The 22,083-nt window shown below is 46.5% G+C and overlaps 1 pseudogene across 1 annotated transcript; it reads left to right on the top strand.

Annotated features, from left to right (window-relative positions):
• The first annotated feature begins 12,040 nt into the window (after positions 1 to 12,040).
• LOC116555216 lies at positions 12,041 to 13,471 on the top strand (annotated as a pseudogene). Its single transcript, XR_004270425.1, has one exon. The product of XR_004270425.1 is annotated as a sorting nexin-8 pseudogene (transcript).
• The last annotated feature ends 8,612 nt before the right edge of the window (positions 13,472 to 22,083 follow it).

The following is a 22,083-nucleotide window of genomic DNA, read 5'->3' as shown; positions in this document are numbered from 1 at the left end:
AATCTATGTAAAACGTGAGTGCCAAAGTTTAGAGGCCAGTCCACCTAGGGAGAACAGTTGCTATGGTAGATTCATGGGATCCATGTGGGTCAGGGAAAAATCAAGATGGAGCGGGTGGCCAGGCGTGGTGGCTCAAGCCTGTAATCCCAGCACTTTGGGAGGCTGGGGTGGGATCGCTTGAGCCCAGGAATTTGAGGCAACCGTCTGGGCAACAAAGTGAGATCTTGTCCCCGCAACCCCCAAAAAAATTAAAAAGAAAAGATGGAGCAGGAGGATTGGCCCAAAGCCATGTGGTAACGTGGCGGCGACAGCAGTGGTGATACTCACAGCTGCCATTGATCTAGCGTTTACCATGTGCCAGGGTTGCTTTCAAATGGCAGTAAAAGGCAGGACCAGAGACCTACAGGTTCCAAGGAGTGATACCCACCCAGTGTCTACCAGTCTTCCTTTTCTTCTCTCCCAAATGAGGGGAAATGATGGCCTCTATCTTCACCTTACGTGTTAGCTGTAGACGACTGTGATAATAACAATAGAGGTAGTGATAATAAAGTAGTATAAAATGAAAGCAGTAAACATGCCCCATGCACTGCCTAATTATAGTAATACATAATTATTATTATTAATTTTTTTTTAGAAAGAGAGAAAGGAAGAAAGAGAAAGAATAAAAAAAAAAGAAAGAAAAAATGAAGGAGAGGAAGAATGAGGAAGAGGGAGAGGGAGAGAGAACTGGGGTGTTGCTTTATTACCCGGTCTAGAATATAGTCTAAAAATGGGTATGCCTGTAATTGTGTTTAATAATAGAGACATGGAAAAAAAATGAGGGAAGAAAATAACTAACAAGCAGCCAACCAATATTTCATATAAACCTGTAAATAGGTGTGATGTGGTACTGATAAGAGTGTATATTTTGTGTATTTAAAGTGGAGAGTCCTATAAATGTTGATTAAGTCTACTTGTTCACGATCTGAGTTCAAGTCCTGGATATTGATGTTAACTTTCTGTCTCATTGATCTGTCTGATATTGATGTTGAAGTCTCTCACTATTATTATGTGGGAGTCTAAGTCTCTTTACAAGTCTTATATATCTGGGTATTCCTGTATTGGGTACATATATATTTAGGATCTTTAGTGCTTCTTGTTACATTGATCCTTTTATCATTATGCAATATCCTTCTTTGCTTCTTTTCACTTTACACTTGATTTCAAATCAGAAGACCTAGATGCTAGTTTTTGCTTTGCTAGTCAGTAATACATAATTATATATTATATTGTAATATATAGTTACAGTATAACTAATATCTGCCCCTCAGTAGATATTTAACAAATCTTCATCTGTTGCAAATCACTCAACAAGTATTCATTGAGTGCTAGTGAATATGTGATTTTCTGCTATCCCAGATCAAGCCATAAACAGACATGGTCCCTACCCTTGTGTATTTTTGTTTTATTGCTGTTTGTCCATAAGAAAAAGTATTATGTTTTGTGTGTAGAGTGATTTAGACAGCCATACACTTGATTTCAAATCAGAAGACCCAGATGCTAGTTTTTGCTTTGCTAGCCAGTCACTTTGATTTCTTAGTTTCATCTGAACAAATAAGGTGTTAGACTAGATTTTTATAAGCTCTGCCCACTGTAACATTTCATTATTTCGTTTAGAGTCTGTGACATCCAGTGTTGGGAGGGCAGTTTGGCTGACTGGATATAAAAGGGCAGCCTTTACGTTTTGCCTTCAACTTTACCTTGATTTGGTCTATCATATCTTTTGTATCTTGTTTAATGGTAGTTAAATCTTCAGAAACCTGCCTTTTCATATCCAAACTCATATAAAATGATAATGGTAAGAAACCCAATTTAGTTATCTTTTTTTTTTTTTTTCCGGAAAGGAAAACCATTGACAACACACACACACACACACACACACACACACACACACACACACGATTGCTTGCTTACTGAGACATCAGAGCTTCAGAAGTTAGCTTATTCCAGCCACCAGCTGTCATCATATGAGGCACTCTTGTGAGCTGATTGCTCCTGAGAGAGATAAGTTATCTTTTGTCTTCACTAACCCACATCTGTAGTATATTCAATGCTTACCCATCCTTACCCTGTGGTTTTCTATGGCTTCATGAAATGCTTTAGCCAGACAGGTTAAAGTTTAAAGGTGTTTTTTTTTTGTTTGTTTGTTTGTTTTGCAATGAAAGTTAATTGTTCATTGAAAGTTAATTGATTTTTCTAGGAATGAGCCTCTAAACATGGCCACAGCTCAGTGATAATGACCAACAAAACATCCCTTTGCTGGACCTATGCAAACATGAAACAGATAGAGAAGTGAGCATGTGGCATTCATCAGAGGAAGAAGGCAATGCCAATTTTGTAAGCAGTATACAGGCTTGCTGAACATGGTTACTTGGAAAATTACTAACTAAACCTTCTTTTAGCCTTTTCACATTTAGTTAAGATTTCATGAAGAGGTGTAAGAGAAAAGCTTTTCCAGACCCAGCCATGAGTACTCTGACTTACTCAGAAGAACCGCAAACTTTGAACATCTCGATAATCCACCACTTCTCAAATTTTCTGTACATGTGTATCACTGAGGTATCTTATTAAAGCACATATTCTAATTATTTGGTCTTGGGTGGGGACTGAGATTCTGCATTTCTGAGAACCTCCAAGGTGATGCCAATGTGCTCTTGATGCTAACACCCTATTTTAAGTAGCAAAAGTCTTGTTATAATCAACCCAACCAGTGGAAGGCAAACAATCACAATTCTTGACTGTGAGTTTCAGACAATGATTGTTTATGTTCAGATGGGATTTTATTACCTTTGGCCTGTATAGTGGAGGGGTGTGTGTTTGTATATTCTCTTAAAAACAAAGCGGAAAAGCCAACCGGCACATGGACAGCAAAGAGAAGGATGATAGCATAAAATATTATTGCAAAAAGGTGGAGATCAATAATCTGCAGCTATTTTGTTTTCTTCCTTGCTTCCCTCCTTCCTTCCTTCCTCACTCTCACTCTCGCTCTTTCTTTCTTTCTTTCAACAAGGTTTCACTCTCATCTAGACCGGAGTGCAGTGGCGCAATCACCACTCACTATCGCCTCAAACTCCTGAGCTCATGTGATCCTCTCACCTCAGCCTCCCAAGTGTCTGCACTACAGGCTTCATGAAATGCTTTATCCAGACAGGTCAGGGTTTAAAGGCGCACCACTACAGGGATGTACCACTATACCCAGCTAATTTTTTATTTTTATTTTTAAAGAGACACAGGTCTCACCTTGTGCCCAGGCTGATCTCAAACTCCCGGCCTCAAGCAATCCTCCCACCTCGGCTCCCAAAGTGCTGGGATTACAGGCATGAGCCATAGCCCCTGGCCCTATTTCTAATGTATGAATAACATGTTCTCAAGTTATTTTAAGAAATAAAGTATTTCTTTTTTTTGAAATAAAAAGTAGCTATTCTGACATTAAAATGAATTACTTTCACTTGAATTAATGGTAGGAAAATTTAGGATGACAAATAAATCAGGAACGATCCGAAAAGACAGAGCTATTTGTCTTGAAGATGGGATTCACTCAATCTACAATTTATCGAGCCCTTTGCAATGGGTCCAGGTGCGTGCTGGGTGCTGGAGATATAGAAGCTGTCCCCTCTGTCAAAGTCTCACATTCATTTGGGGGGATGGTGACTCAAAACAGTTCTTAAAATGAATTAAAACTGTGATCTCTGAAGGAGAAACGGAACATTTTGAGAACATCTGAACTGGAGTGTTTGACTCAGTTGGGATGTGAAAGAAGGCCTCCCCACGAAAGTGATGTCTGAGGTGAAATCTGAGGGATGCTGGAATCCAGCAGGTGAAGGGGTGTTAGGAGGCACAGAAGGTTAGAAGGAGCTTGGCCCATGTGTCGTCACCCATATATCCTATACATAGTCTCTCCTGATCTGAGGCCTGACATGGCCAGTCTTGGCATAATTAATGCTGATGCTGGAGACTACCCAGCCTAGTCTCACCCACAGAGACAGGAACATGCCATGTGGTCCTTGTGGGCCTCCGTGCACTGGGAGCTGTCCAGCCTACCCTTACTTCCACTCCCCCGAAACCTTGTCTTTAAGCTGTAGCCTATGAGACATACTTGCTTTTCAAATTCATTTTTTCTTACAACATTTTATATAGATTGTATTGTGATGATAAAATACTCTTGAACACATTCGCTTATGTTAAAAAAAAAAAAATGAGCTCCCTAGTTTTGGCAGACTTCCAACCAGTTTTGGGAAGCTCTACTCCTTGTGGGATGGGCAGGAGTTTGGAGAGCATGCAATCGGTTAAATCTCTGTGGCCCCTGACACACTTTGCCCAGGAACGCATGTGGTGGTCAGAATAGTGCTGTGTGATGAGCAGCGATCACTGAGGCTCAGAGAAATGCGCTTGCCGGATGTCTTGGTGACTGGCGAATAGGGATAAACCTATCACTGGGTCCTCCTTTTTCCAGGTACTTAACATCTCATCGTCTCAAGTGTCCTGCTTGTCTTTGCTCTCTCAGAAGCTCGCCCAAGACTGTCGCCTTCCGGATTCCCCTTACACCCAGCCTGTGGATCCAGAGGGAGCTTTTTCATGCACAATGTGTTACTGAAACATCGGGCGTTCTGTCTAGGTCCCGCTGATCACCGAACAGAAAGCCAATCACTGACCCAACAATTACTGCCAAAGAAGAAGGCTTTAATTGGGTGCTGCAGCTGAGGAGATGGGAGGGCAGTCTCAAATCATCACCCTGGGAGAGGAGTCTCAAATCCATCTCCCTGACCAGCTAAAATCAGGGGTTGATACAGCAGGGAAGAAACGTAACTGTGTGAGAAAACAGGAACTCGGGGAGGATCAGGAAGCAATCACGATGAATGAGGGGCCTGGAGTTTCATTGTCTGGATGCAACGATCTGTTGAGTTTTTTAGTTGATACCTTTTTTTTTTTTTTTTTTTTTGAGAGGTCCGGTGGTCCTTTCCTGAAGGAAGAAACTCTGATAAAACAAATGTAAGTTTCAAGCTGTAATGTCAGAAAGGTCAATTTCTATGTTTATCCAAACAAAAAACACCCAAAACTGTCAATGGGACTATTGGGTTGGTTTCAAAGGCAGATAGGACGGCCCCCAGGACTCAGTCTCTTTATTTATTATAAATAATATAAACCTTATTATAGGGGACAGTGGGGAAGGGGAACATTCATGAAGACGCCAGGTAGTGTTCTTCTCTTTCTTTCTTTTTATCTTTTCTCTTCATCCTTATTCATTGGGTATATTTTCCTACCCCAGCACAAGACCCTTAGACGTGGAAATGCCTGAGGCGAGCAGTCTGACCACCAGGGGGCAGCATGAGTCCATCGCTTTGTCTGAAAACAAGCAGGTCCTAGTCGGCGGCCCTGCTGTCCCAACAGGCTGAGTCTCCAACAGGCACGTTGGAGTCACCTGATGAGCTTTTAGAAAATTGCAGGTGGGCGGGCTCCCTTCAATTGCCGTCTTCTGTTCTCGGGTGTGGGACATGGACATTGCCATTACTTAAAAGTTCCTCAGGTCAGTCTGGTGCATAGCGTTGAAAACCACTCGGAGAAGGCTGAATCTGTGAAAACTGTAAAGGCTTTTAGGAATCACCCAGCCCAGCCCAGCTGCTCCCATTTTGCAGCTTCAGGAACCGAGGCCCAGAGATAGAAACAGCAGGTTTACGGGTACTCGGAAGACAGCACCAGAACCCAGGACGCCTGACATTCGGCCCAGCTCTTCGTCCGTGGCACGTGGTCGTCCGTGTTTTGACTGGGCCTCGGCATCAGAGGACACCAGGGACCACTCCTCCCCTCGGCTCCGAGCAGAGCGGTGCGGTTCCTGGCTCAAGGCGCTCCTCACTGGCAGGAGAATTCAGAACTGGCCTGCAGGAATCAACTGGAGAACCTCCCAACCACGTGTGCACGGGGTGCAATGCCTGCGTGTTTCAGGAGACCGGAGGACGGGGAGAGAGAGGTAGAGAGGACAACCACAGTCCAGTCAAGGAGGGCTTCCTGGAGATGAGGCAGGAGGAGATTTCAGTGGCCCATGAACAGTGGGGACACATTTCAAACCAGAGGATCCGGATAAGGAATGGGTGTTCCTCGGGCCATGGGTATGAGTGGGTGAAGGTGAGAGCCAGAGAGCAGAGAGAGTTAACACTATGGAGACAAAGAGTTAACACCTGCGTACTTACCTTGACTCCCAGACGCAGGAACCAAGGCTCTTTACGGAATGTTCTAGATCTCAGCCTGGACGCATGAAGAAACACGGGAGGTGCCAGAGCCTGGGAGGGGCGCCTGGGAGCTGGGCCTTAGAAAGATGCTCCTTAAAGGCCTGGTGTGGTGGCTCATGCCTGTAGGTCCAGCACTTTTGGAGACTGAGGTGGGTGGATCACGAGGTCAGGAGTTCCAGACCAGCCTGACCGACATGGTGAAACCCCATCTCTACTAAAAATAAAGGTAGTCGAGTGTGGTGGCACATGTCTGTAGTCCTAGCTACTTGGGAGGCTGAGGCAGGAGAATCGCTTAAACCTGGGAGGTGGAGGTTGCAGTGAGCCAAGATCACGCCACTGCATTACAGCCTGGGCGACAGGGTGAGACTCTGTCTCAAAAACTAAAAAGAGAAAAAAAGAAGATTCCCCTGGGGGCAGCCGGACTGGAGGCCCAGAGGAAGGCAGCTCCGGGGGCTGCTTTAGGATTATGCTTTCCAGATGCTCCCAACACAGAACAGATATGGCTTTTGGAAGGTGTCCGGAGGTATCTGTGGAGTAGAATGGACGCTGAAGTAGAAGGCGGCCCTTAACAGTGGGCTGTGGAGGAGGAAAGGGCTGTAGGAAAGACTGGGAATAGAATTTTGGTGAGCTACAGGGACTCTATACTTTTATATACTAGCAATGAATAACTGAAAATGATTTTTTTTTTTTAATTGAGACAGAGTCTTGTTCTATCACCCAGGCTGGAGTGCAATGGCATGATCTTAGCTCACTGCAACCTCTGTCTTCTGGATTCAAGTGATTCTCCTTCCTCAGCCTCCCAAGTAGCTGGGATTACAGGAGCCCACCATCATGCCTGGCTACTTTTTGTATTTTTGTAGAGACAGGGTTTCATTATGTTGGCCAGGCTGGTCTTGAACTCCTGACCTCAGGTGATCCAGCTGCTTTGGCCTCTCAAAGTGCTAGGATTACAGGTGTGAGTCACTGAACCTGGCCTGAAAATGAAATTTTTAAATGCCGTCTATAACAGCACCAAAAACTATGATATATATTCAGGGAAATTTTAACAAAATATGTGCAAACATGTACACCAAAAACTACAAGATAATGTTGAAGGAAAATGGAGATATATACCAGATTTATGGATCAGAAGATTCAGTATCATTAAATGGCATTTCTTCCCAAATTGAGTTATATGTGCAAACCCAGCAGGCTTATTCTTTTTTAGAAGTTGGCAAGCCAAAATTTATATCAAAATATGACCTTTGTGCCATAGAATAACCTAAACAATTTTGGAAAAGAACAAAAAGCTGAAGGATATAATTTAATTTTAAGACTTAATATAAATATATAGCAATTATGTACATTACTGTAGATATAAGTAGAGAAATATAAACCAATGCAACAACAGAGCATCTAGAATTAGACTCGTTTATGTATGTCAATTTATTTTTTTCAATTAAGGTGTCAAAGTAATTCAACAGAGAAAATGGTGTTTTCAACAGATGGTATAGTAAAACGGGGTATCAATTTGGGGGGAAATTGAATCTTAACTCTTATTTCACATCATACATGAAAGTTGACTTAAAATGGGTCATAGAACTAAATTTAAGAGCTAAGGTTAGGCCGGGCGCGGTGGCTCAAGCCTGTAATCCCAGCACTTTGGGAGGCCGAGGCGGGTGGATCACGAGGTCAAGAGATCGAGACCATCCTGGTCAACATGGTGAAACCCCGTCTCTACTAAAAATACAAAAAAAATTAGCTGGGCATGGTGGTGCGTGCCTGTAATCCCAGCTACTCAGGAGGCTGAGGCAGAAGAATTGCCCGAACCCAGGAGGCAGAGGTTGCGGTGAGCCGAGATCGCGCCATTGCACTCCAGCCTGGGTAACATGAGTGAAACTCTGTCTCAAAAAAAAAAAAAAAAAAAAAAAAAAAAAAAAAGAGCTAAGGTTATCAAACTTCTAGAATAAAATATAGGAGCAAATATTGTAGCCTTTGGATAGGCAAATGTTTCTTGTGTAAGAATAAGAAGCATGAACCATACAAAAAAAAAGTTGAGAAGTTAGACTTCATTTAAATTAAAAATTTCTTTTCTCCCAATATTCCATTAAGAAAATGAAATGACAAGTTATAGCCTGGGAGAAAATATTTGCAATACATACATCTGCATAGAACTTGTACCCAGAATTTATGACGTTCTCATCCAATTCAGTAAGGAGACAAACCACCCAATACAAAAATGGGCATGGTACGAATTCTAAGATGATCCCCAGTGACTCCCCTTGAATATAGGAGTTCAATATTATGGATCTCATTCCTGTGATTAGGTTACATTATATTATGTGAAGGTATTTTGGCAGATGTAATTAAGGTTCCTCATCAGTTGACTTTGAGCTAATGACACAGGAACCAGAAATTTAGGCAGATAGGGTAAAGGAGTCCTCAGCAAGGCTTCCCTTTTAACAAAAGCAGCCCCCAAATAATTTCTAACACAGCCTGAAAATCGAGCCGCAGACATGGATAAGCAAACTGGAAGCTTGCATGGGTGAACACTGGCAGCTATGCCAATAGGAGAGGCTACCTGGAAGCCAGGTACGTTCAACATGGAGGCTCCATTTTCCCTCTTCTTTTTCACCACATGTAAAGAACCAGACAACATGGCACCAGCCAGGTAGAGAACCCATCTGCATAAGAAAAGATTAGGATGGGGTGGCCAGCTTCTTCTTGAGCTATGCAAATGGCTGGTCCAACCAATCTTTCATGCCCTATGTAAATCAGACACCATCTCCTGAATCTCATCTATAAAACCCACTGCATTCCGCTGTGGAATTGGCATCCCATTTTCCCTGGGACGCCTCTCTGCACAGAGAGTTCTTCTCTTTCATCTATTAAACTTCTGCTCTTAAACTCACTCTGGTGTGTCCACATCCTAGTTTTTCATAGCTGTGAGGCAACAAATCTGTATTTGTCCCAGACAATGACGCAGCTTCACTAATCAAAAGGGAGACTGTCCTTGGGCCTGACTTAATGAGGCAAGCCTTTAAAAATGAGGCTCTTTAGGCAGAAGAGAAACTCCACTGTTGGCCTGGAAACAAGCCACTATGAGTTCCATAGCTGCAGAGAAATGAATTCTGCCAACAACCACATGTGCTTGGAAGAAGACGTGAATCTCAGATCACATTGTAGCCCTGGCTGACACCTTCACTGCAGCCTTGTGAGACTTGGAGCAGAAGACCTAGCTGACCCATGCCTTGCCCATGGAAACTGAGAGATAATAAATGGATTTTAGTTTTTGGTTTAGGCTGACAAATGTGATATATAGAAAACTATAATAATAAAATAAGCAAAAGATATGCAGATACGTCACAAAACAAGATATCTGGATAGACAAGAAGTTCAACATCAGTCATCAGAGAAATGCACATTGAAACCAAAATGAACATACTCCACATGCAAACACAAAATAGAATGGCTGAAGTTGGGGGGAAAAAACCTGACAATACCAAGTGTGGCGGCACCTGGAATTCTCATAGACTGCTATTGAAATGTAAAGTGGTACCACCACTTTGAAAAACAGTTTGGATGTTTCTCATAAAATTAAACCTATCATATGGCTCAGTTATTCCACTTGTAGATATTTACCCAGGAGAAATGGTAACATACGTCCACACAAAGACTCACAGATGAAACGTTCACTGTACTTTTCATAATAGCCAAAAAGTAGAAACCACATAATTGTACACCAATAGGCAAATGAATACACAAACTGTGCTGTATCCATACAAGGGAATACTACTTAGCCATGGGAAACCTTTTGAGGGTGACGAGAATTTACATAATATGATGGCTGTAGTGATGACAACACAGGTGTATACATTTGTCAAACTCATCCAACTTCAGATTTTAAGTGGGTGCATTTTATACCCAAATTATACCTCGGTCGAGCTGATTTGTTTTAATTGCATTTTAGGTTTTGGGGTACATGTGAAGAACATGCAAGATTGTTGCATAGGTACACACATGGCAGTGTGATGTGCTGCCTTCCTCCCCATCACCTACATCTGGCATTTCTCCCCATGCTATCTCTCCCCAATGAGCTGATTTTTAAAAGTTCATCACCCCAGCATGATGTGCTCAAAAATGATCCCACAGAGAGGGAAAAACTAATGATGCAAGTAGACAGAGGTCAATTGCAGGAGGGATGGCCTCGAGTAGGAAGTAGGGTGTGGTCCAGTGCTTAAGAGTCGGCTATTAATAAAATCTGGGGTAGTTTACATGTTTTCCCAGTTAAATGGGAAGCAATGTAACAGCTGAGAGTAAGGAGAGGCAGGGCTGTTGGAAGTATAAGAGAGAAAAAGGTGTGAAAGTCATTTCAGAGAGTGGAGAGGAAAAATGGTCCCCAGGTCTGCCACCCATAACTTCCCACTCCCTGACACTTCCCATTCACCTTGGAACTCTATCTCATATTCCTTTTCCTCATCGCTGTTTTGAGCAGCGTGAAGAGGCAGCAGTGTCTGCTTAGAACCTTAGACTTGTTATCATCGTTAGACACACCAGGCCACATGACCTGAGACTCTGCAGGGTGGGGCTCCACTTTCTGTCCCTGCACAGTGCTCCTGGTTCCCTGAGAAGCTTCTGCTTCACTTCCCAGGTCTGCCACTCGCAGAGCTCTGCGGCTCTAAGAAAGCAATGGGTTCCCAGAAAGCAGCCTGATACTGGGGGGTCCTGGCAAGCAGGCAGGGGCTTGGGAAATTCATGAGAGAGATTTGCATAAGTGGAGTGATGAGGATGGCAGGGGGCCTGGAAGTGTGAGGGCCCTTCATGACCAGGGCTAAGAGGAGGAAACTGGCCTGAGGCCTGAGGCCTGACACCAGAGAGAAGTCTTGGTGCTCAGATTCGGCTCTTGCTCTGCTCCTCTGGCTCTTCAACAGTGGCTCTGCAGAGAAGTCAGCTCTGATGCGAACACTGCTTCCTAGCTCTTAGAAGTGCTCAGGGCGTAGTCCTCCTATGCCCTAAATCTCTGCCTCTACCTGCCCCTGTCCCCTACCCCAATCCAGCAGCTCCTGCACTAGAATCTTCCTGTGGCTCAGCCTGTGGACTTGGATTTTCCCAGGGCTACCAAGTGTATGTGTAGCCAGGGAATCCAACAGGCTGACTTGAGCAGAATACCCAGCCTGGTCTCCCTGTCAGAAGAATGCTAGCTCCAGCCTCATCCATTGGGACCAACTCCTCCACCAAGGGGACTTTATGGACATCTGTCACTTCTTCAACTTTGATTCATGTTGTGTCTCATCCTTAAGGGACTCCTACTTGGGTCTTGCCAGGACTGAGATATGTACCAACTGCCATTCCCTGGTGTCTGCATGGACACTCAACCTGACAGAGACAACTCTGAGATTTGTGGTTTTCACAAGCAGTATTCGCCACTAAGGAAAGCCACCTCAACTTAGAACCTAAGAAGGAAATGTCTGCTTGTTTCCAGTAGACATTTAGATAGTTATGGAGCTAGATTGTTACTAAAAATGTAATGCTTTTATTTTTTTAAGTTGGCCAATCCTGGGCCTGAGAGTCTGGCCATGAGAGACCGCATCAGCCTGTTACCTTTGTCTCCAGGTAGAAAGAAAGTAATCTAAGGATTTGTGCAAGTCTGCATTCCTAGGTGAGTTTGTGTAACTGATGCCAAACCAGGGAGGAAGGCTGTGGAAGAGGCCTTGGAGGCCCGCTCACCAGCCCCAGGCTGTTGGCCAGACACACACTCCCACTCCTGCCTGTGACCCAGCAGTTGATGGTTAACCAGTATGGCAACATTATATGGCTTTACCGATGAAAAAGTGAAGGCATGTCTTTCTCCTCACCCCAAGGTATTAGACGAATTTGTATCTGATAGTGTTAGTGCAGAGAGAGTAGAGAAATGGCTGAAGAGGAAGAACAACAAATCAGAAGACCTGCCAATGCCCCAGGCCATTGTGCAGCGGGCCCCAGCCCCCAGTCGAATGCAGATGCTGCAGGGAAACCCACTGCTGCTGTCCCACAGCCTGCAGGAGCTGCTGGCCAGGGAGGTGGAGGTGGAGACGGAGCTCATTCCGGAGAAGAAGGGCCTCTTCCTGAAGCATGTGGTGTATGAGGTTTCCAGCTTCAAGTCCTCCGTGTACAGACGGTACAACGACTTCGTGGTCTTCCAGGAGACGGTCCTGCACAAGTTCCCCTACTGGATGGTGCCTGCCCTGCCATCCAACAGGATGCTGGGAGCTGACAGGGAGTTCGAGGCCAGGAGGAGAGCTCTGAAGCGCTTTGTTCTCCGAGGATGTAGTTCTCAAGCTCTTCCTGTCCTTCAGCGGCGTGCAGAACAAGTTAAAGGAATCGGCACAGTGTTCTGGGGACGAATTCATGAACTGTAAGCTGGCTACCAGGGCCGAGATGTCGTCCCAGCTGACATCCAAGCTCAGTTTGCCATCAGCCGGGAGCTGATCCGGAACACCTACAACAGCTTTCACAAGCTTCGGGACAGGGCTGAGCGGATCGCGTGGAGGGCCATCCACAAGGCGGCAGATCTTCTCATATTCGGGAAGGAGCAAAGTGCCACAGGGTCTGACACGACCCCGCTGCCCTCCTGGGCCGCTCTGAACAGCAGCACGTGGGGGTCCCTGAAGCAGGCTCTGAAAGGCCTGTCTGTGGAATTCGTGCTGCTGGCAGACAAGGCTGCACAACAGGGTAAGCAGGAGGAGAATGACGTGGTGGAGAAGCTGAGCCTCTTCTTGGATCTGCTGCAGTCGTATAACGACCTGTGTGAGTGGCACGAGAAGGGTATGCTGCACAAGCACCAGCGGGCCTTGCACAAATACAGCCTGATGAAGAGGCAGATGAGTGCCGCTGTGCAGAACCGCGAGCTGGAGTCCGTGGAGCAGCTGGAGTCCCGCATTGTGGAGCAGGAGAATGTGATTCAGACCATGGAGCTGCGGAACTACTTCTCCCCGTACTGCCTGCACCAGGAGACGCAGCTCATCCACGTCTACCCACCCCTCACCTCCCACATCCTCCCAGGTCCAAGGGCACAAGGAGATGAGCAAGGTGTGGAACGACCTGAGACCCAAGCTCAGCTGCCTCTGCAGGACCACACAGCGCTCTGACCCCACCGCGTTCCCCGCCGCAGTCCCCCCGGAGGACGGCCTGTGTCCTCACTAGCGCGAGGCTAAGGCAGTGCTCCCTGCGGCCACACTAAAACCTCTTTCAAAAAAAAAAAATCTAATGCTTTTAAATAACATTTTTCTAATATTTTTAAGCTTCCTAAATAATTACTGTGGTTCACAAAGAAGCCTGCAAACCACAGGACCATGATCACCAGGTAGGGAGAGACTGGAGCCCCGCTGAACTCTCTGCTCTGTGGCCCTGGACGGGTGGCAGGAGCAGTGAGGTTTAAAGGAGTTACCTTGCTCAACCGACTCTTCCACTCAAATGCCATCTCTGCTTGGGGCTCATTGTGTAGACATGGTGCATGGAACCGGGTGGAACGCACAGCAGCTCTGCTGGACTGGTGCATCCCAGGAGAAGTGGGAGCTGCAGTGAATCTTCCCAAGTTTCATCCAAAGTCCCCTCACCCCCTCAGGTGAGAAGCATCCAGGTGACACATTTCTAGCCTTATGTTAGTGGTGTATCTTCTTCCTGATGCAGACAGGACAGGGAAGAGCCACATAGAACACAGTCATTGTGGGTCCCCTAACGCTGCTCACCCAGAATAACACGGTGCTAATACACCCTTCTTCAGAATACCATCACTCCCAAAGAGCACATTAAATATGTGAATCAGCATCAGGGGAGTCATTTGTTGCCAAACCCCAGGGAATGTGCATATTTAGCTGATCTCTGGGAACTGGGCAGGGGGGGTAGTCGGTACTGATATCCAGACCCCAGGCGCCTTCTCTGATGGTCAGAGATGGGGCTTTCCCACCATAACCTTGCAGCACGCTGGCGTCCTGGATCCTTCCAGCAGTGTAAGTTCAGGAGGAGAAGTTATGAAATAGTTATCTGCAGTAGTGGGAGAGTGAATGGGCCAGACAGCACCAGGGCCGCACTGGACTGACTTGAGGTTCAAGGCCATGAATTTGGCCATCACGGTGAGTTTTTTGTTTTTTTTTTTCTTTCTAGCCAGTCAGCCATGCTTCTGAAGGTAGGAGTAGTAGCAAAGAGTTGATCTTGGCTGGGCTTGCCATGTGCTGAGTAAGCCCAAAGAAGGGAGCTTTGGGTATATGGGAGAGATTGATGATAACAAAGAGCCATGGAGCTGAAACAGCATGCCATACGAAAAGACGTGAGGACAAACTCAGGCTCGACTCCACCACCTGTGAGTTGTGTGATGTTAGAAAAATTCCTTAAGTTCTCCAACCCTCTCTTCTCTCATTTTGAGAAGTGGGCATCAAAGCACCCTTCCCATGGGGTCACTATGAGCATAAAGGATGAAGCTTGGAGGGCACATGCTTCCAGTCTGTAAGTGCCCTGAAAAAGGTGGGTGCGACTTGGGGGTTTGAGTGTGACATTACAGGCAGTTTGTGTGCATGAATGTTGACCGGAGCATCCCCAGGCAGCACTGAGCTGGGGTCCGAGCTCCTGCGGTCACTCCACTTTCCCTGGCTCCTCTCCTCCTGCAAAGCCACCTGGAGCTACCCTCGCCCTGGGAGGCCCTCACGGGTTTCTCAGATGTTTTCACAAAGATATCTGCCCTTGTGCAGCTTGGCTGCTGCTGCAACGGACTCCCCTGGTGCTTTTCTGCTCTTCTAGTCGAAAGGCCAGCGATCAGTGCCTCGCCTTGTGACCTCCCAGGATGAAGTTCCTCCCAGGCGCCTCCTCCAACTCCCATCAACAGGTTCAAAAAGGTCTAGCCAAACCTCTCAGGCTCTGTGCAGAGATGTCTGCAGGGCTACCCGCTGTCCTCCAGGCCCACCCCTCTCCGTGCCTTTGAATGGCAGGGCGGGCGTCATGACTTTGCCTGTGGCCAACCAAGCCTCAGCTTCTTGTCAACTCCTCCCCTATACCTAAGGCGCAGAGTCCTGTGGAAAAAAAACATCAAAAACGACCCTCTTCTGGCCCTGTGGAGTGACAGGCTCCAAGCACACCCCCAGCACCACCTGGTGCTCTCTCCAAGGTCCTTGGCTGGCTCTTCTCACCTGTACAGCAGCTATTTATTGCCTCAGACCTCCACCCCTGCCCCTTTCCCCCTTCCTCTGCCCAAGGTGGATCCTCGTACACAACTCCGGACTTCTCAGAGATGTGTGTCCACTAACTATCCCTTTCCTCATTTGGAGCTGCACCTCTCTATGTGGGTTCCTTCCCACAGTGTCTCAATAAACTCAAGACACTTCCATCAGTGTCTCAATAAGCTCAAGTCTTGTCCACCTTAAAAATCAAAATCAAACCTCGGCCTTCTCATTTTACCCAGCAGGGCAGTCTTCCTGTTTCTGGGGAGATGAGACAGATTCACCTACGCAGCACCTGGAGTTGGGCCTCTGATTTGGTGCGGATGCCTCCTAAGTCACTGACTCCTTCCCACATCTCTTCCAAACCACCATCCCACAGTCTGGCTGCCTGCTGAATGTGATCGTCCAGACGTCTCACGGGCACATCAAAATCTGGTTTCAAAACCAGGTTTTGGCAAGGCGCGGTAGCTCATGCCTGTAATCCCAGCACGTTGGAAGGCTAAGGTGGGCAGATCACGAGGTCAGGAGATGGACACCATCCTGCCCAATGTGGTGAAATCCTGTCCCCACTAAAAATACAAAAAATTAGCTGGGTGTGGTGGCGCGTGCCTCTAGTCCCAGCTACTTGGGAGGCTGAGGCAGGAGAATCATTTAAACCCAGGAGGTGGAGGTTGAGGTGAGCCAAGATCTCACCATTGCACTCCAGCCTGGCCACAGCGAGACTCAGTCTCAAAAAACAAAAACAAAAACACAGATTTCTCCCCTTCCCTCACACAAAAGCCCCCCACCACCTCTCCCCAGTGTGACCCTCTCACTGGTATACGCCATCATCCTCACCATTGCCAAGACCCCTCAGCTCTTCTCTGGACTATTTCATGAGCTGCCATCCCACTCTAATTGCTGCTGAGGTCACCTCTCACCTGACCTGATGGTCGCAGCGTCCTCTTGCCCTCCATCCTCTGCCAGGTGCATGCTCAGTCCCATCCCGCGGGGCAGAGGAAACAGGCGGCTCTCCAAATCCCATCAGGCCTCTCCTTGCTCAAAAGACATCGATGGCTCTTCAGCCACATGAGGAAAAAGTGCAGGTTGCCACCTGTCCACACCTGCAGTCTGTGCTCCAGGGGCTGTGAATGCCATTCAGCTTCTGGAAGGTACCGTGCCCACTTGCAGAACCACTTGCTCTGCCTAACACTCTGACCTCTGCTCCTCCCCTGCGCGTTCCTGTGTCCCTGAGCTTAGACCTCGCTTTTGCACTGGGACTCCTCCTCAGGGCTTCCACGGCCCCATTCACATCACCAGTTAAAGCATCATTCCCGTGTTAACCACCAGTTCACCTGCCAGTCTCCCCTACAGCCTGCAAGCCGCATCGGCGAAGACAGCATCTCTGTTTTGTGTAATTTTGACTCTCTGGTCAGTGCCAACGATTTGTGGAGTGCCTGGGTGGAAGGGTGTGTGGATGGTCAGAGCTCAGGCTGGTCTGATCCCCAGCAGGGACCCAATTTGCTTTCTCTAAGACATCCCCAGCCCTTGAACAAATGTTCTGGTTTCCAATCAAGTGTGGCCTCCCAGCTCACCAGACACCTGTGCCAAGGTGGGGTTCAGCTTTTCTTCCCACAGAGTGGAAGAAACTGCCTTTGATACAGTAATAAACTCCCTCCCATTGTGGTCATTCTCTTCCTTTTGTCCAAAACGAAGTTCCTTCAGACATGGCCCAATTTCAGCACTTTTCATTCCCCCAAGCACCTTTTTCCATCTTATACCCTCAGCCTCTTTTCCTTCTCCATTTCTGCCCTGCTTGAAAACACATCCTGCATCCCCCTCTGAAAAAAACTCCTAGGTGACCCTTTCATGCCCCCAGATTATTGCCTTATTCCTTACTTCATTTTTTTAAAGTAGAGATGAGGGCCGGGCGTAGAGGCTCACGCCTGTAATCCAAGTACTTTGGAGGCAAAGGTGGGTGGATCACCTGAGGTCGGGAATTCAAGACCTGCCTAACCAACATGGTGAAACCCCATCTTTAAAAAAAAAAAAAAAAGAGATGAGGTCTCATTATGTTTCTCAGGCTGGTTCCCAACTCCTGAGCTCAAGCGATCCTCACTCCTCAGCCTCCCAAAGCGCTGGGATTATAGGCGTGAACCACCAAGCCCAGCCCCTCCGTTCATTCTTGACCAGAGGTCTCAAGATGAGTGGCCTACATCTGCCCACTTGACCTGTACACCTGGCTGTAGCCCCACACTGCTGGGGCCTGCCTGTTCCTTCCCCTCACGCTGCTGGGTGGCTCCTAAAGGGCAGCATGAGTGCATGGGTCGTAGGATGGTACAGTTGTAGATTCAAATTCCAGCTGCACATGTGTCTGGCTGAGCCACCTGGTGCTGGTCACTTTCTGTTTATGAGCCTCGGTTTCCTCATCTATTAACTTGGGCAGATAGTAGTTCCTTGCACAGAGTTGCATAGAATTAATGAAATAATGTACTCATGAGCACACTATGTGTTTCCCATAGTCATCCTAGCCATCCTGACCCCATTCTGCAACTTTTTTTTTTTTTTTTGAGATGGAATCTCACTCTGTCACCCAGGCTGGAGTGCAGTGGCGCAGTCTTGGCTCCCAGCAACCTCTGCCTCCCGGGTTCAAGCAATTCACCTGCCTCCACCTCCCGAGTAGCTGGGACTACAGGTACATGCCACACCTGGCTAATTTTTTGTTTTTAGTAGGGATGGGGTTTCAGCATGTTGGCCAGGCTGGTCTCAAACTTCTGACCTTAGGTGATCGGCCTGCCTCAGCCTCCCAAAGTGCTGGGATTACAGGCGTGAGCCACCACGCCTGGCCCATTCTGCCTCTTAAAGCCCTCTCTCTGCCAGAACTTCAGTGATGCTGCAGTACCTCTGCAGCTTACAGACTCTCTTTTGTCCCTCTTAATAGCACCAAGGCCAGCTAACATCCACGGAACCCTTACTATGAACCAAGCAGCGTCCCCCCATTTTACTTTTTCAATTTATGTAGCTTTTGCTATAGATACTGTAATAGTACCCACTTAACATATGGAGGTATTAAGGCACAGCGGAGGTAATAATGATCCAGGAACACACAAGCAACAAGGTGCAGAGCAAATCCCAGCAGTCTGGCTCAAGCCCCCACGCTGTCTCCAGTCCTGAGTGATCCAGGCAGGGTCTCTGGCTTCTCTTTCCTCCTCAAGCAACTCTCTCTTTCCCTGATCATTTATTCACACCACTTGGTGTGTTTATTTCATACATCTCAGTGCCCGACTCACTTCGCCTTTCTGAGTTTGCCCTAAACTCCCCAGACTTGCTGGCCGCTTCCTCCTGACACCCGCCTTCATTTCAGGACCAGAGAATTCAAACGTACCTCAAGTTCCTTCCTCTGTCTTTGAACAGCGTGATTCTGCAGCTCTATCAGCGAATTTCACTCAGCACTATGAGGCAGTTTCTTGTGAGCTTGCCCATGTCCTGTATTAGATCACAAGCCACCAGAACACAAAACTCTGTCCTCGTGTGCCAGTCTCTGCCTCAGGCATCGTAAAGGTAGATGAAACTCTCTTTCAGATCAGAGTCCCTTCCCATGTCTCTGTTTCTGCTCAGTGAACTATTACTATGTATACTTTCTTCCTGCCTCTGAAATTCTTCCCTTGCCTCATACCGCCTGACCTCCATCTCTCACATCCCACCGCTCTGGTCAGGGCTGACTTCCAACTGTCTCTCAGATTCCTCACAGTCCCCTCATTCCAACTGCCAACTGTCATCCTGGCTCCACCCTTTCACTACTCGACTATCATGATGGCCGCCCTACCTTACCCTTATTTTTTAATTTTTGTGGGTACAATATGGGTGTCACCCCATGTATGTATTTACGGGATCATGAGATGTTTTGATTCAGGCATGCAGTGCATAATAATTATATCAATGGAGAATGGGGTATCCATCCTCACAAGCGTTATGCTCTTTCAGTTATTTTTAAATGTACAATTAAATTATTACTGGCTCTAGTCACCCTATAGTGCTATCAAATACTATTCATTCTTTTAAACTATTTTTTTGTACCCATTAACCATCCCTGCCTGCCCTTCACACCCTCGCCATCCTTCCTAGCCTTTGGTAATTATCCTTCAGCTTTCTATCTCCATGAGTTCAATTGTTTTTTTCATTTTTAGATCTTCACAAATAAGTAAGAACATGTGATGTGTGGTTTTCTGTGCCTGGCTTATTTCACTTAACATACTGATCTCCAATTCCATCCATGTTGCTGCAAATGACTGGATCTTATTCTTTTTTATGGCAAAATAGTACTCCATTGTACCTGGGTACCATATTTTCTTTATCCATTCATCTGTCGATGGACACTTAGATTCCTTCCAAATCTTGGCTGCTGTGAACAGTGCAACAACAAACATTAGAGGGCAGATATCTCTTCAATACACTGATTTTCTTTCTTTGGGGTATATACCCAGCAGTGGGATTGCTGAATCATATGGTATCTCTATTTTTAGTTTTTTGAGGAACCTCCAAACTGTTCTCCATAGTGGTTGTACTAACTTACATTCCCACCAACAGTATACAAGGGCTCCTTTTTTCCACATCCTCGCCAGCACTTGTTATAGTCTGTCTTTTGTATAAAAGCCATTTTAACTGGGGTGAGATAATATCTCATTGTAGCCTTGATTTGCATTTCTCTGATGATCAGTGATGTTGAGCACCTTTTCACATGCCTGTTTACCATTTGTTTGTTTTTGAGAAATGTTTGTTCACATCTTTTGCCCATTTTCGATCAGCTTTTTTTTTTTTTTCTTCTGAGACGGAGTCTCACTCTGTTACCCGGGCTGGAGTGCAATGGTGTGATCTCGGCTCACTGCAACTTCCGCCTCCTGGTTTCAAGCAATTCTCCTGCCTCAGCTTCCTGAGTAGCTGGGATTACAGGCGCATGCCACCACACCCAGGTAATTTTTGTGTTTTTAGTAGAGACAGGGTTTCACCATGGTGGTCAGGCTGGTCTTGAACTCCTGACCTCGTGATCCGCCCGCCTTGGCCTCCCAAAGTGCTGGGATTACAGGCGTGAGCCACCATGCCCAGCCTATTACATTTTTCCTGCAGAGTTGTTTGAGCTTCTTATATATTCTGGTTATTAATCCCTTGTCAGATGGGTAGTTTGCAAATATTCTCTCCCAATGTGTGCGTTGTCTCTTCACTTTGCTGATTGTTTCCTTTGCTGTGCAGAAGCTTTTTAACTTGACGTGATCCCATTTGTCTGTTTTTGCTTTGGTTGCCTGTGCTTGTGGGGTATTGCTCAAGAAATTTTTGCCCAGACCAATGTCCTGGAGTTTTTCTCCAATGATTTCTTGTAGTAGTTTCATAGTTTCAGGTCTTAGGTTTAAGTCTCTAATTCATTTTGATTTGATTTTGTATGTGGCAGGAGATATGGGTCTAGTTTCATTCTTCTGCCTATGGATATCCAGCTTTCCCAGCACCATTTATTGAAAAGAGTGTCTTTTCCCCATGTATGTTCTCGGCACCTTTGTCAAAAATGAGTTCGCCATATGTGTGTAGATTTGTTTCGGGGTTCTCTATTCTATTTTATTGGTCTATGCATCTGTTTTTATGTCAGTACCATGTTGTTTTGGTTACTATAGCTCTGCAGTATAATATGAAGTCAGGTAATATGATTCCTCACTCACCCACTCACTCAGCCACCCACCCACTCATCACACACCTACTCACACACTCACCCACTCATCCACTTACTCACTTACCTCCTCACTCACCCACTCACCTCCTCACTCACTCACCCACTCACTCACCCACCCACCCACCTCCTCACTCACTCACCCACCTCCTCACTCACTCACCCACTCACTCTCTTACCCACTTATTCACTCACTCACTCACACACTCACTCAGCCACTTACCCATTCACCCACTTACCTCCTCATTCACTCACACACTCATGTACTCACCCCCTCACTAGCCCACCCATTCACACATTCACTCACTCTCTCACCCACACACCCACTCACCCTCTCAGTCACCCACTCATTCACTCAATCACCCACTCACCCACTTATTCACTGACTCACCCACTCATTCACTCATTCAGCCACTTACCCACTTATTCACTGACTCACCCACTTATTCACTGACTCACCCACTCATTCGCTCATTCACCCACTCACCCACTTATTCACTGACTCACCCACTTATTCACTGAGTCACCCACTTTTTCACTGACTCACCCACTCACTCATTCGCTCATTCACTCACTCACCCACTTATTCACTGACTCACCCACTCATTCACTGACTCCCCCACTTATTCACTGACTCTCCTACTCATTCATTCATTCACTGACTCCCCCACTTATTCACTGACTCACCCACTCATTTGCTCATTCACTCACTCACCCACTTATTCACTGACTCTCCTACTCATTCGCTCATTCGATCACCCACCCACTTATTCACTGACTCACCCACTCATTCACTCATTCAGCCACTTACCCACTTATTCACTGACTCACCCACTTATTCACTGACTCACCCACTCATTCGCTCATTCACCCACTCACCCACTTATTCACTGACCCACCCACCCACTTATTCACTGACTCACCCACTTATTCACTGACTCACCCACTCATTCGCTCATTC

The sequence above is a fragment of the Sapajus apella genome, unplaced genomic scaffold, assembly GCF_009761245.1.
Source record: "Sapajus apella isolate SASKATOON/1434 unplaced genomic scaffold, GSC_monkey_1.0 scaffold14, whole genome shotgun sequence".
Classification (NCBI taxonomy): domain Eukaryota; kingdom Metazoa; phylum Chordata; class Mammalia; order Primates; family Cebidae; genus Sapajus; species Sapajus apella.
This window is presented reverse-complemented; position numbering and strand designations above follow the sequence as displayed.